At 41.2% G+C, this 13,368-nt stretch overlaps 1 long non-coding RNA gene across 2 annotated transcripts in view; it reads left to right on the forward strand.

The window, feature by feature from the left end:
- Positions 1–13,368, forward strand: part of LOC125454771 (uncharacterized) — a 111,607-nt gene that overhangs the window by 34,891 nt on the left and 63,348 nt on the right. For both annotated transcript variants that reach the window (XR_007248090.2, XR_007248091.2), the window contains exon 3: positions 5,253–5,500. This is a non-coding gene — a long non-coding RNA (uncharacterized LOC125454771). The remainder of the gene's footprint in view (positions 1–5,252; positions 5,501–13,368) is intronic.

Below are 13,368 nucleotides of genomic sequence, written 5' to 3' on the forward strand. Positions count from 1 at the left end.
CTCATTCAGGCCACTTCAGAGAACAATTAAGAGTCAACCACATCTGCTGTGGTCGAAAAAGCATTAGCCTGGGCTTCTGGATTACTAATCCAGTAACATGACCATTCTGCCACAGCCTTTTCAAAATTCTACATTCGCTTGGCTGGGCTGAGCAAAGAGCGCAGCACGGATCCTAATGATGAAATTTCTGCTCTGCTTCAAATAGTGCCGTGAGATCTTTCACATCAGTCGGGGGCCTCATTTTATTCGAAGGATAGCACATCTGGCACGGTGACATGTTTGGGTTCTGTAGTCAGTCTTAAGACTACAATCTTCCAACTTGTATGAGAATGTTGCAAATAGAACCAAAACTGATGGTGAAGGTGACAAGCGATAAGTAGAATAACCAGCCAAATTGTTACATGTGCAATCTTTCATCTCAGCCATATATTACTCTTATCTCAATCACTGATGATAAATCTGTTCCTTTCATCTTATATTATACTCGTACTGTATTAACAGACTTAGTTTTAATTTTACAATCAATAATCCTGGAATGAAAGGAGACACTGTAGTTCTCCAGTTTATCATGTGTTCTGGGGGAAAGAAATCCTGGATTTATCTGATCTCAGGGTAGTTACATGGTAACAGAGATATTCATTGTTTATCTTGGTTTGGTTTTAATATCCTTTGTGTTGTAGTAAATAATCAACTGACCCATTTAAACCAGATGAAACCATTTTGTTCTGTTTATTTGAACTTTCAGGATTCAGTGTGACACATGAGATGTATTAATAGCCATATGGATGTGCTTAATGATTGCTGACATTAGCAAAGTTAATGAACATGAGCTCTAATGGTTATGCAGGGTTAATACTTAAGCCACAGAGGATCAAGAGTGCCTGGTTTGGTCCCTAGTCAGTGCTGAGGTAGCTGTTCTCAACTAGGGCATTGATATAAGTGCTATCATTGAACCCTGTGTATTTGGATGCAGGGAGTGGGAAGTTGACCAATGTTTTAACCCCAGTGATTCTATCATGAAAATTTCAAAACTATCAACCTTCTTTACGAAAGAAATCAAATTAAATGGAGGAGGGGTTGTGTTTGTGGAGAATTAGAGATCAAAATGGTTACCTCAGGCTTCAATTTGTACAGACACTGTGGAATCAGCACAATTTGTTTTGGTCTGTCAAATCAGAATTATACATCAAAAACATTTGCTGAAAATAGCCATCAGATAAAATGTTTGGGGATTTGTTGACAATATTGCTACACACGAAGGCCAGATGAGGTTGTCCCCACACATTATGTAATTATTAATTTGTCTGCACAACCCTGAACTTAGCTTTGGCAAATAGAAATTGATTTTCCTGCTGTGCTGCTCAAATCTTTACCCTGTTTTGGCACAGGTATACATGCCACAAGTATTTTGAGTTGTTCGGAGCACTTATCAATGTATTCTGATCATGAGAATCATGAGAACTGCCTGTGAGACTGCATTTGGCACAATGGCCCTTCCATGGAGCTTCATGTCCAAAAGCTCTCAGATGGGTCCATTGCCAATCCCATCATCAAGCTGAAGGCTGAGCAGTAAGCAGGTGCACTCCAATCCTTCCCACTTGCAGCTACCCTATTCACCAATGAGAGGAGGAACAGTTCCAGTGGTCAACACACAGTGACAATGTTAGTGCCTTTGGAGCAAATCTTAACCTGGAAATGGTGTGCAACCCTAGAGGACTGTAAGGAAGAGGCACATAGCTAAGAACAAGCTATCCTAATATCTTAGTGTGGTGGATATTGGGTGGGATATTATTAAATCACGCATAACCAAAAGTCTTATATTCAATGCTTGGTTTGTTCTGAGTGATGAGGTGGGGTGATAGGATCTCTATTGATTCAGTGCATTTTGGTCAGGAAGAGGAAAATTGGGCAACGATTCTGCTCCAGATAGCAGCCTAATGACCCTTATGCATATATTAACATTGAGTGAGAGCAGCGTAGGAGCTTGATGCCTTCCATGGTTGAATACCCTCTAACTAGCCCTAGGTGGGTGCTACTTTGAATGAGCTATGGAAAAGAACCTTCCATTGGTGGAATTCAGTGTGAATTTTGAGATGAGCGAAAGAAAGTTTCAGCTTAAAAATGATCGGAAGCTTTAAGAAAATGTTATACTTAATATATTCTGTAAGAAAAACTTCAAGGTTTTTAGTAACAGTGCAAACTGTTAGAATAGTAATATAAACTGTACTTGGAAAATAACCATGACCATTATTGACTCACTTAAGTTTTCGAAAATAAATTTTGTTTGCAAGGTAAACATTGTTGGATGTAATAATGCAGTTATGCAGATTGATAGTCACATTATTTTAAATAAACATTGGGTGATATGTCCACTTTGCAAAGGGATGTACCCTAGTGTCTAACATGCAAATACGACAGAAATATAAGTCTGTTGCAAAATAATTCAGTGAAGAAAATATACAGATCAGCATATTTTTCGGTTCGTCTCCTGCAATGCATTGTTTACAATCTCGATTTTCAACAATCCCCACCCCAATTTCAAAGCGCTCTCAGGTTTTTTTCGGGCCAGGAGGATCACAATGAGGTTTTCTGCATGACTGGCAAATGAATCAACCAGGTGAGACAACGGCCTATTGTGGTACAATCTGGCAGCAGTTCAAAGCATGTCATAGTTATTACACCCATGTTGTAAATCTGATAGTACTGTCTGACTCTGTTAGCTTGTTACGCAAGATCTTAACAGAGTGCAAACAATTCAAACCTTTCCACTTCATTTGCTTTTGCTTTTCCCAGGGGAGACTTCAAACTAAAATCTCATTTATGTTAACCAGTATTATTTGTTTCTGGTGAATGTGCTGGGACCACAGTCCTGGAGTGATAGCTGCACTTTATATCTTTCGTGAAGTGACCAGGCTGAAACACCATTTTGTTTTTTGCTTGAAGACACTTGGCGCAGATTGGGGGAAAAAAAACTGATGCATTCAACACTGTAATGGGGAATGATACATGGTAACAGAGTGGGATTTTTGAATTCCCTAGAATAAAAAGCTGGTCTAATGGTGACCAGTAACCACTGTTGGCTGTCATAAAAATGCATCTGGCAGTTCCAGCATCTGCAGTCCCTACTATCCCTAAAGGGATTTTTGAATGTCATTTTGTGAAGGGCTAAATCCACAAGAGTTCAGTCAAAATTTTTTTGAGAAAGAGCTCAGCAAAGTCTGTGCTCTGCGATTATGCCAGGTTGCAAGTCTCAATTATGATGAACGCAGAACAATTAAATCCATTGTTAAAATATTATTTGTTGAGCAAGAGTGGTTTAATAGGTTGATATACTCCAGGTGCCTGAGTTTAAATCGAGCCTGGGTTAAGGGAAATAAAGTTTCCCTGATCATCTGGTTGGTCCTACCACAAAATGAGTCTGAGTAGCTTTGAGCCACTATGTTTCCAACACAAAGTGACCTAAAATAACACTAAATTAAGATAACAAGATGATGAACAACAATTTTTTTTAACCTAAGTGTGATTTCCATGGCATTTTTAGAATGTGGACAGCACTCGTTAGGCCAGCATTTATTGCATATCCCTAATTGTCTAAGGACTGTTAAAAATCAATTACATTAATGTGGGTGTGGAGTCACATGTAGGCCAAACCACACAAGAGTCGTAGATTTCCTTCCCTAAAGGACATGAGTGAGCCAGATGCATTTTTATGACGGCCAACAGTGGTTACTGGTCACCATTTGACCAGCTTTTTATTCTACTGAATTCAAATTTCACCATCTGCCATGGTGGGATTCGAATCCAGTTCTCCAGAATATTAGCCTGGGTTTCTGGATGACTCGTCCAGTGATATTATCATTACGCCACTGCCTCCCTATTTAGTGGGTGGAAAGGAGGAAAAAAATTACATATAGAATTACCAATCTTCAGTATGGCAATAGACCATTTAACCCAACCAATCTGCTCTGTATTCCAGTTTTCAGAAGTTATATAATCACACTGACCTAAAATGAAGCTTCATTGAATGCATTTCTTACAACTCTCCATGTGCTGGTTAATTGATGTATTACTACTTAGTACCTGACAATGTGGCATCTTGGATGGACATTAGCATAAGTTAGTTCCAAGACTTTTATAATAATGCAGCTATATACTGTAGCTCATGCTAGAAACTTTGCTGCACTTGAGCCTCTCACATTTTCCTCTTCAAATTTTACCACCATAGCCCTGAATTCCTAATTGTAATGGGTATGGATAATGCCACATTCATTGGGTGCCATGTATTATTCTGGAACTATAGCATGATGACTAAACCTAATTAATAAATCTGCTAGAGCCAAGCTGTTTGCTGGTGGCTGCAGGGAAGACAAATCATTTAATCAGATCTCAGGAGCACAAAAGCACAGATGCTGTTTGTCCTGCTGTGTTCATCCAGCTTCACATTTTATTATCTTGGAATCACCAGCATCTGCAGTTCCCATTATCTCGGATTTAATCAGATCTGACTGGTACTCAACCTTCCCAAGTCTAGAAAGTTTCTCTTTCAGTTGTACGAAGCTCATGCACCAGGAGCAAGTCTCACAATAGATTAGAGTATCCCTTTGTATTTACACTGCAATGAAACATGCTTTTTTTTGTCATTCACTTGTCAATTTTCTCTTTGTTTGGGCCAGGCCAAAACAACGTGGAAACCTGCATTTTGGCACTTAACACTTTTCAGTTGATCTGAACATTGGCTTCCTTACCCTGTGATGTCTTACAAGCCCCAGAGATGATAGGGTGCCAGTGTGTGCAAGCATTAATTGTGGAAAGATGTCTGGCCCAGCATTAAGGGGTTGTCTGCAGTGGGCCATTGATCCTGAGGTCAGATACTTGTCAGTTCAGAGCAATCATGTACATCAGATTGTGCTTTGCATGTGCAGTTATTCATGCACCTGTTTAACTGACACAGCCACAAAATCAGATATTGACTGTTTATTTCTATGCCCCTTGAACTCATGAATTGAATTTCCAACACTGCCTTATCCACGTGCTGTAATCTATGACTGAGCTTATTAGAACAATTGAAAGCCAATTGTGAGTGAAGATTATTTAACTTTATTCTTTAAAGCCTTTAGCCTCTTTTTTGGTTGTTGGCTCTTGATCTGTGTTCCTAATTGCCATTGGATTGCACTCTATTGTGATAATGACAGCACTTTTACAGATTGTTGGTTATTGACTCCTTTTGATTCTTTCCTTCTCTCTTTTGGCAGGGCTGCAGATTTGTGGATACAATACTAGCCCCTGGCTAAGTTACTCAACTTAAATGTGGACTGTGACAGTAAATATTAGCAAGCTGCTCCTGCCCCAGAAGGTATCACAATCTCGTCTATACTGACAACCATGCACAACCTCCGTCCAGTTGGCGCCAATGGATGTTGATCAGCAATGGGAATACTGGCAGATTCCTGGTCCTCAGCACAGCAGCAGCAATTTGCAGATAATAGGTGCTTTTATTGTGGTGAGTATCTCAAAGCACAGCACAACACAGACACTGAGCAACAATGGCATTTGCCACTCTTCCAGATCACCCTGGAATGACTAGGAATTAATCTCCTAGCTCCAAAACCCTGCTGTAAGCAAACTATTTAAATGAATTGAGACTTCATCTGCCAATGCAAAGAAAAACCATTAGGTATAGAAAAAGTTATTGAAAATGGGAGATGAAAAAAGTTGTGATCAGAGATAATGGGAACTGCAGATGCTGGAGAATCCGAGATAACAAAGTGTGGAGCTGGATGAACACAGCAGGCCAAGCAGCATCTTAGGAGCACAAAAGCTGACGTTTCGGGCCCAGACCCTTCAGATGAAGGGTCTGGGCCCGAAACGTCAGCTTTTGTGCTCCTAAGATGCTGCTTGGCCTGCGATGAAAAAGGCTGTTTGACTGGCAGTCAGGAATTTGCTGCATGGATATTTTACTTCTACTTATAGAGTCATACAGTCATACAGTATGGAAACAGACCCTTTGGTCCAACTCGTACAAGCCAACTTTAGACTGCAGTAGTCCCATTTGCCTGTGTTTGACGCATATCCCTCTGAGGCTTTCCTATCCATGTACCTGTCCGAATTTCTTTTAAATGTTGTAATTGTACCAGCCTCTACAGCTCCCTCTGGCAGCTTATTCCATATGCGCTGCACCCTGTATGTGAAAAAGGTTCCCCTCTCACCTTAAGCCAATGCCCTCTAGTTTTGGACTCTCCTACTCTTGGTAAAAGACCTTGGCTATTCACCTTATCTGTGCCCCTCATGATATTATAAATCTATATAAGGTCAGTTGATTGGTTTGGGAAGGAGTTGTACTGAACAGATGGCACTGTCAGCTATCAGTGGTGGGAGTATAGGTATGTGAAGAGTGGAGGAAGAAGGCACTGATTTGACAGACTGAAAGGTTAAGAAAGTGATTGAAAGAGCTGGTCATAAACAGTTCAGAGGAGCCCCTAAGAAGAATGAATTGAGAACAGAAGATCCAGAAAGCAGGGTCGCAGGGATGGATGCTCATAAGACTAGAGTATGTGGAGAACACGCCAAAGATTGAAGTTGAAAGAACGAAGATATATAAATCGAACATAAGGCAGGAGGTTGGGAAAATGCAATCACAAAGTGTAGTGTACGCAAATGAAGAAAGAGATATTTAGAGGGATTGGAGCAGATGTGGAGAAGGTTAATAACCTCAGGAAATTTTACCACATCAGCACAGCCAGTGATAATGACCAGTAAATACGGTAGCGTAATCACATGAAATGGTATTTTTGATTTCAATATTCCGACCAAGTGTGGTCAAAACTCCAACTGTTCAAATTATTTTGTGAATATTCGGTGACATTAAGTCCACTGGCCTTATTGGCAAGAACTTCTGGCTTGCAACAACTATTGACCAGTATTGTTCCACATCTTTAAATTATCTAATTATGTAACTATAATGATGATAAAAATCTGCAACATAATGAAGTAATTTCCATTTTGACCAACAGTTACCCATTAAACACTTCTCCTAATTTCCATAAGAACAGTAGAAATAAGAGCAGTATCAGGCCATTTTTGTCCTTTGAGCCTGTTTGTTACTCAACAAGACCATAGCCAATATTCTACTTGAACTCCAACTTTCCTGGTAACCCCTATCTCTTTTTGTTGAAGTTAGGAGTGTTGGCTGATAATGACCAAACTGATTTTTACTGAGAGTTTTACATTGTTGTTGGTAAATGATCCCGTTTGTGCTACTCGTGGCCCTATTAACTTTTACTCAGTTGCACTGTAGGGGGCAGTATTGATCTCTTAAAATGTCCTGAGCACCTTGGCTGAACGTTCCAGTGAGTTGTCTTTTTTAAACTAGGTCAATCTGTTGACTTTTTTTAAAGAGCTGAGTTGAGTCCAAGGCTGCTGCACTTGGCTAGGTATATTTTTCCAGTCCTTGATTAGACTTTCAGATGGAAGACACCACATCAATAAACATGGCTGGAAAGGAAGGGAAGTTTGGTAAAACGCACACGATGGCCTTATTGCAAAAGGGAAATGTAGAAATGTCCCCATTTGAAGGTTTCATGTGTCTCTCTGTAACCTCTACAGTAAAGTGAGTCACATGAGAGTGAATAACCTCAGTCAGCCGGACAATGGGTGGGAGTCAGTGACTTCAGGATTTGGAAGAAGAGTGTGGAAATCTCTGTTTGTGACAAAATAAAACAGGACGTATCTTTTATTTGCACGAGTGATGGTTAAAAGTAATGGCAAATGCAAATCTGACCAAGCTCTGGTACAAGTTGGCCGTCTCTGAGGAAGGGAAGATGAATTGCTGTTTTTATTCCTGACTTTGATTGCAATGTGAATAATGCTACAAAGTGCACAGTAATGAATAATGCTTATGTATACTTGAATATCCAAAACACATCAGCCCTGACAAGTTAGTTGGTCCAATAATATCGGATGCAATGTATGAGCCAATAAAAGGTCAGGAGTGTGTGAATGGAAGTAGTCTGGTGCTGGTGGGAGGGTATGTATCCCTCTAAGGCTGTCTTTTCACATTGGGCATGTCCTTCTGACATCTGCCCTCTATGAGTTCCACCTCCTCCTTTGGTCTCTCTATCAAGACTCGAAACCCCTTCACCTATATACTCAGGTCTCCCTTCCCCACATTGAGACGCCCCATGTTTACCTGGTTCTTGATTCTTGGCCTTAGAACCTGGGGATTGCTTCTAGTCCCAGTCCTGGCCGCTACTGCCACTGGCACTGGGGGACCTATAGAGCTAACAGTCAAACTGTTTGGCTGGCAGCTGTCATCGAGCGGGATAAAATCCTGCTCCTCAATCAAACCCAATTCAAGTGGATGCTTCAAGGGAACACTGAAAACAAAAATCTTGCCTTTAATTATCGGTTGTGTCATTAGCTTGTTGTACAGGGACTAATCATTCATTTCATCAGCTGGTTCAATACCTGGGACTTGTGTTTGAAAGAAAACAGCTTTAAATGAGGCAGAACGCTGTGGTTTAAAATGACTGCAAAACCCTTTGCCCCTAAAAGCTGGTCAAGCTTACAGGAAGTTACAAAATAAATGTCCCAGTAACATTGCTAAGGAGAACATTCACATGATGACGGTTGAAATTAGCAATAAGCTACAGACATCTCCTCTGCAGGACTGGCCAGAGATAGAAAGGAACTGACCGAATTCCAGTGTGCAAAAAAGATACTGAGGTCCAGCCCCCAGCTGTTTGAATGATAGCCTGATAACTCTTACAATGGGAGATCAAAACTCATTCTTTTTTATACATTGCCTCTATTTTGTGCCAGTAGCTAGCTTTAACATGATCAACACCACAGCTGGGAAGAATTAACATTATAATCTTACAGACATTAACCTTTTTCCAGTTTGTCCTCCCAACAATCCTGCAACTTTTCTGTTTGCTTACATGCTAGTTACATGGATGCTGTCAGATTTGGGAGGGTTTTAGCTTTTAAAAATGTTTGTACTTTTAACTACATAAGTCTCTTTTTTTAAAAGAAGCAAACTCTGCAAGTCTGAAGAACGGTCTAGGCCCGAAACTTCAGCCTTCCTGCTCCTCTGATGCTGATGGCCTGCTGTGTTCATCCAGCTCCACACCTTATCTCAAACTCTGTAATATCTAGTTGGCTTGATTCTTCATCATGTTGTACATGGCCAAGTACATTTTAAATAGAAAAGTGTACTGATTTCACCCTGAGCTTGGTATAATGAAGTTGAATTATTCTTTAAAGAAAGGAATTCATTCATCACTGCAAACTTGGTTGGAACAGAGGTCCTTGTCTTCAATTAAGACCAACTTTTGCTTCTATTTTTGGCCTCTGCAGGACAATCTGAAAAATAAATCGTTATGTGCCAAACTTATTTTCTTTTTCAAAGGTCATTTTGTAGCTGCTTTGTGTTCCAGTATCTGACCTTGGTTGCCCCTGTCCTCACAGAAGCCAGTACATACACCTATGTGAAGGACAGGCACATAATTCATATGGGTATAGCTATGCCAGGGGAAAATTGCCAGTCCCACTGTTATTCAGTTGAATGGAATGATTTATTATCACTTGCAATTTACAGTGAATAATACAATAAAACACAGTGAAAAGCTTCAACTGTCACCGCAATTCGGCACCATTTTGAATAGTTTTAGAATTAAAAAAGAGATATAACTGAAAGAATAAGAATTAGAATTAAATTTATTGTTACATTTACTCAAGTACAGGGATATATAAGTACAGTGAAAAGACTACAAAGTCATCATATCCGGTGCCATTTTAGGTACAAAGTCTGAGGCATAAATTAGAACACTAAATAAATAAAGGCAGAAATTCAGTATTACAGACTTTCTAAAGCACAGAGTACATGCTGGATTCACCTCTCATCTGGCAGTCCGCACTGGGCTTCCGCAAGGCCAGGAGCCCACACTGGGCTTCCTCAAGGCCAGGAGCCAACACTGGGCTTCCTCAAGGCCAGGAGTCCGCACTGGGGTTCCTCAATGTCAGGAGCTTGCATTGGGGTTCCTCAATGTCAGGGCCTCGCACTGGGGTTCCTCAATGTCAGGGGCTTGCATTGGGGTTCCTCAAGGCCAGGAACCTGCACTGGACTTCCTCAAGGTTGGGAATCCCTCAGGTCCACGCTGGCCCAACTCTCCATCACTAATGCCATACGAGGGATGGAGGTAAGTAGAGAGAACTGAAGAAGAAAAAGAATAAAAAACAAAAAGAAGAAAAATAAGAAAAGAAACCGACGAAGTGGATGAGTTTTGGTTTAGTAGCCTAGTCCATCACCGCCTTGTCAAGAGAGTCTATTTTCTACACCCCCCTCCCCCACCTCCACCATGAGTCCTGAGTTCACATTTGAACAGTGATCATGTAACTTCGGGTGAAGACATCATTTATTTTCCTCTCATTCATTCATGAGATGTGGGTCTCCCTGGCCAGGCCAGTATTTACTGGCCAGCACTGATTATCCTTGTACCAAGCAGCTTGCTTGCATTTCAGATTCAATCACATCATCATGAATTTGGAGTCACGTGTAGACTTCCACTTGAAAGGAATTTCATTATGCGTGAACTAGCTTTACTTTTCAATGACGATTGATGGCAGTTTCATGGCTACAGTTGGAGCTTGATTTACATCCCAGGTTTATTTATTGAATTTAAATTCCACCGACTACCATGCTGGGATTTCAACCCATGACTCCAATGCAGTAAACCCCTCTATTACTAGTCCAGTGACATTACTGCTAAACCACCATCTTCCCATGATCTATTGTTCCATCTCTTTCTCTGTTTCTCAAAAGGGTGCAATACTATCTAAATTATTGTATATTTCAGAGATTATAAATCAAATTTATCTTACTCAGGAATGAAAGATTATTAGGCTATGTAGATTATTTAGGAATGTAGAGTTGAGGTTATAATCAGATCAGGTGTGATGTTGTTGAATGGTGGAACAGGGTCAACTGACCAAATGGCCTACTTTTGTTTCTCGTTCATATGCTTGTATGTTAAAATGTTTGAAATAGGAAGTGTGGAACTAAATGATATACATGGCTAATGATATAAAAAATGAAATGTAAATCAACAGTGCTGGAAATACTTATCAAGTCAGGCAGCATCTGTGGATAAAGAAATCAGCATTAATGCTTCAGGCTGAGACACCTATAGTCAAAGTACCTTCTGACTTGCTGGGTATTTCTAGCATTTTTGGTTTTTATTTCAGATTTTCAGCATCTGTAGTATTTTGCTCCTTATTAGTTCCCCCTTTTAAAATCTCTCTTCTTATGGGCCTGCTTTCTCTTTGCTAGGTTGCAGACCTTTGGGTATTGACAATCTATTCCCACCTTACCTTGTGTATGAGTTGAAATGGTGAACTCTGCATGTTTATCTGAGGGACACGTACATCCAGTTACATTCTGAAGAAGGGTCTGAGCCTGAAATGCAGCCTTCCTGCTCCTCTGATGCTGCTTGGCCTGCTGTGTTCATCCAGCTCTACACCTTGTTATCTCTATATTCAGTGTACATGCCCCAGCACAGCCCAGGGAGTGGGCAGCTGGCAGTACTATAGAGTCCACAAACAGTCAGCAGAACTGTGTATCATTTGTCTGGGGAAACATAGAAAATAGGAGTATAAGAAGATAAGAAATAGGAGCAGAAGTAGGGCATCTGGCCCCTCGAGCCTGCTCCACCATTCAACAAAATCATGCTGCTGTTTTCTTGGACTCAGCTCCACTCTCTACCCGCGCTCTCACCATAACCCTTAGTCCCTTTACTGTTCAAAATCTATCTTTACCTCAAAAAACATCCAATAAAGTAGCCTCAGCTGCTTCACTGGCCAGGGAATTCCACAGATTCACAACCCTTTGGGAGAGGAAGTTCCTCCTCAACTCAGTTCTAACCTGCTCCCCCTTATTTTGAAGCTAAACCCCTTTGTTCTAATTTCACCTGCAAATGGAAACAGCTCCCTGCTTCTAAATGTTCCCTTCATAATTTTATGTGTTTCTTTAAGAACCCCCTCATTCTTCTAAATTCCAAAGGATATATTCCTGGTCTACTCAGCCTGTCCTCATAAACCAACCCATTAAGCAGGAGTAGGCCAGCCAACCTCTCAAGCCTGTTGTGCCATTCAATGTGATCATGGCTGATCGTCGAGTTCTATACGCTAATCTCACACTCCCCTGGATTCCTTGATTCTCTTAGCCACAACAGCTATATCTACATCCTTCTTGAAAACACATATGGCCTATCACTTTCTGTTTGTAGTGACCCTACACAACTGACAGGTGCCCATTCCTAGAAGGCATACTTTGGCATATTCCCTGAACATGAGTGTCCCAAACAGACAGCTGCCAGCGTTGAAGGCCCTAAACTGTATGTGACTATGCCCATGACTAATAGTACTGCAATGCCCTGATCTATGTTGGCACTCTCCTTGACTGAACTGACGACCACACTCTCTGAAATGGCCATTTCCTTGATTGAATATGTAGTGTTTTGCTGTGCAGGCAGCTGGCACATGCATTAAGTGTCAGATTGACATCTCAGTGTGCCATTCACCAGGACGTACACTACCCACTCCCTCACTCCGATCAGATCCCCACTGACAAGCAGGACGTGCAGCCTGCCTATGCATCGGTGCCAAAGAGCACCTTAAAATAGCAACAATAAATGCCTTTGGTTCTGGCTGAATCACCAGTATGCCAACACTGATAGGAGGAGCGGAGGCTGTGGCAATTCGCAAACTGTCCAAGCACTAAGAGAGCAACCTAGAGTAACTCTTAAGCTGGGTACCTCTCCTTCAAGACCAGTACCCCTGCTGCAGCCTTTCCTTGTGAATTGCTGCTGTTCCATGCGGTGCCTCCTGACCATTCTGTGAGTGTATTCACAAAGGTGCCATGATGCTTCTAACGTGTTGGCAGATGCTAGATGCCAATGTCCATCAATGAAAGGAGTGTACAACTGGTGCCCATGCATAATGCCCTGAGATATTGCTACCCAGGGTCCAACACAGAAGTCGGTGAGAGCAAGAGGTGCACTGATTTCGTCAGGTACCTGCTTTGGTTTCCTTGTTAGATTTTGCCAACATCAAGCTTGTTGGTGAGTTTGATAAGAGAGGTTAAATACGAGTGAGTTGGTCCACTAACATGGTATTTAACAAGCAATAATCACTGCCAATTAGCATCATGCCACTACCTAGCTAGGTTTTCTAAATTCAGCTTGTGAAAAGCCTAAAAGAAGATGCAATTTACTCTTGATGTCAAGCTTGGCCTTGTTGGATCTATCACCTGATTCTGTCTCAAATATCACCACAGCCCATGTCACGCAGACCCCTGTAAGATACCTCTCCTGT

The sequence above is a fragment of the Stegostoma tigrinum genome, chromosome 9, assembly GCF_030684315.1.
Source record: "Stegostoma tigrinum isolate sSteTig4 chromosome 9, sSteTig4.hap1, whole genome shotgun sequence".
NCBI lineage: Eukaryota > Metazoa > Chordata > Chondrichthyes > Orectolobiformes > Stegostomatidae > Stegostoma > Stegostoma tigrinum.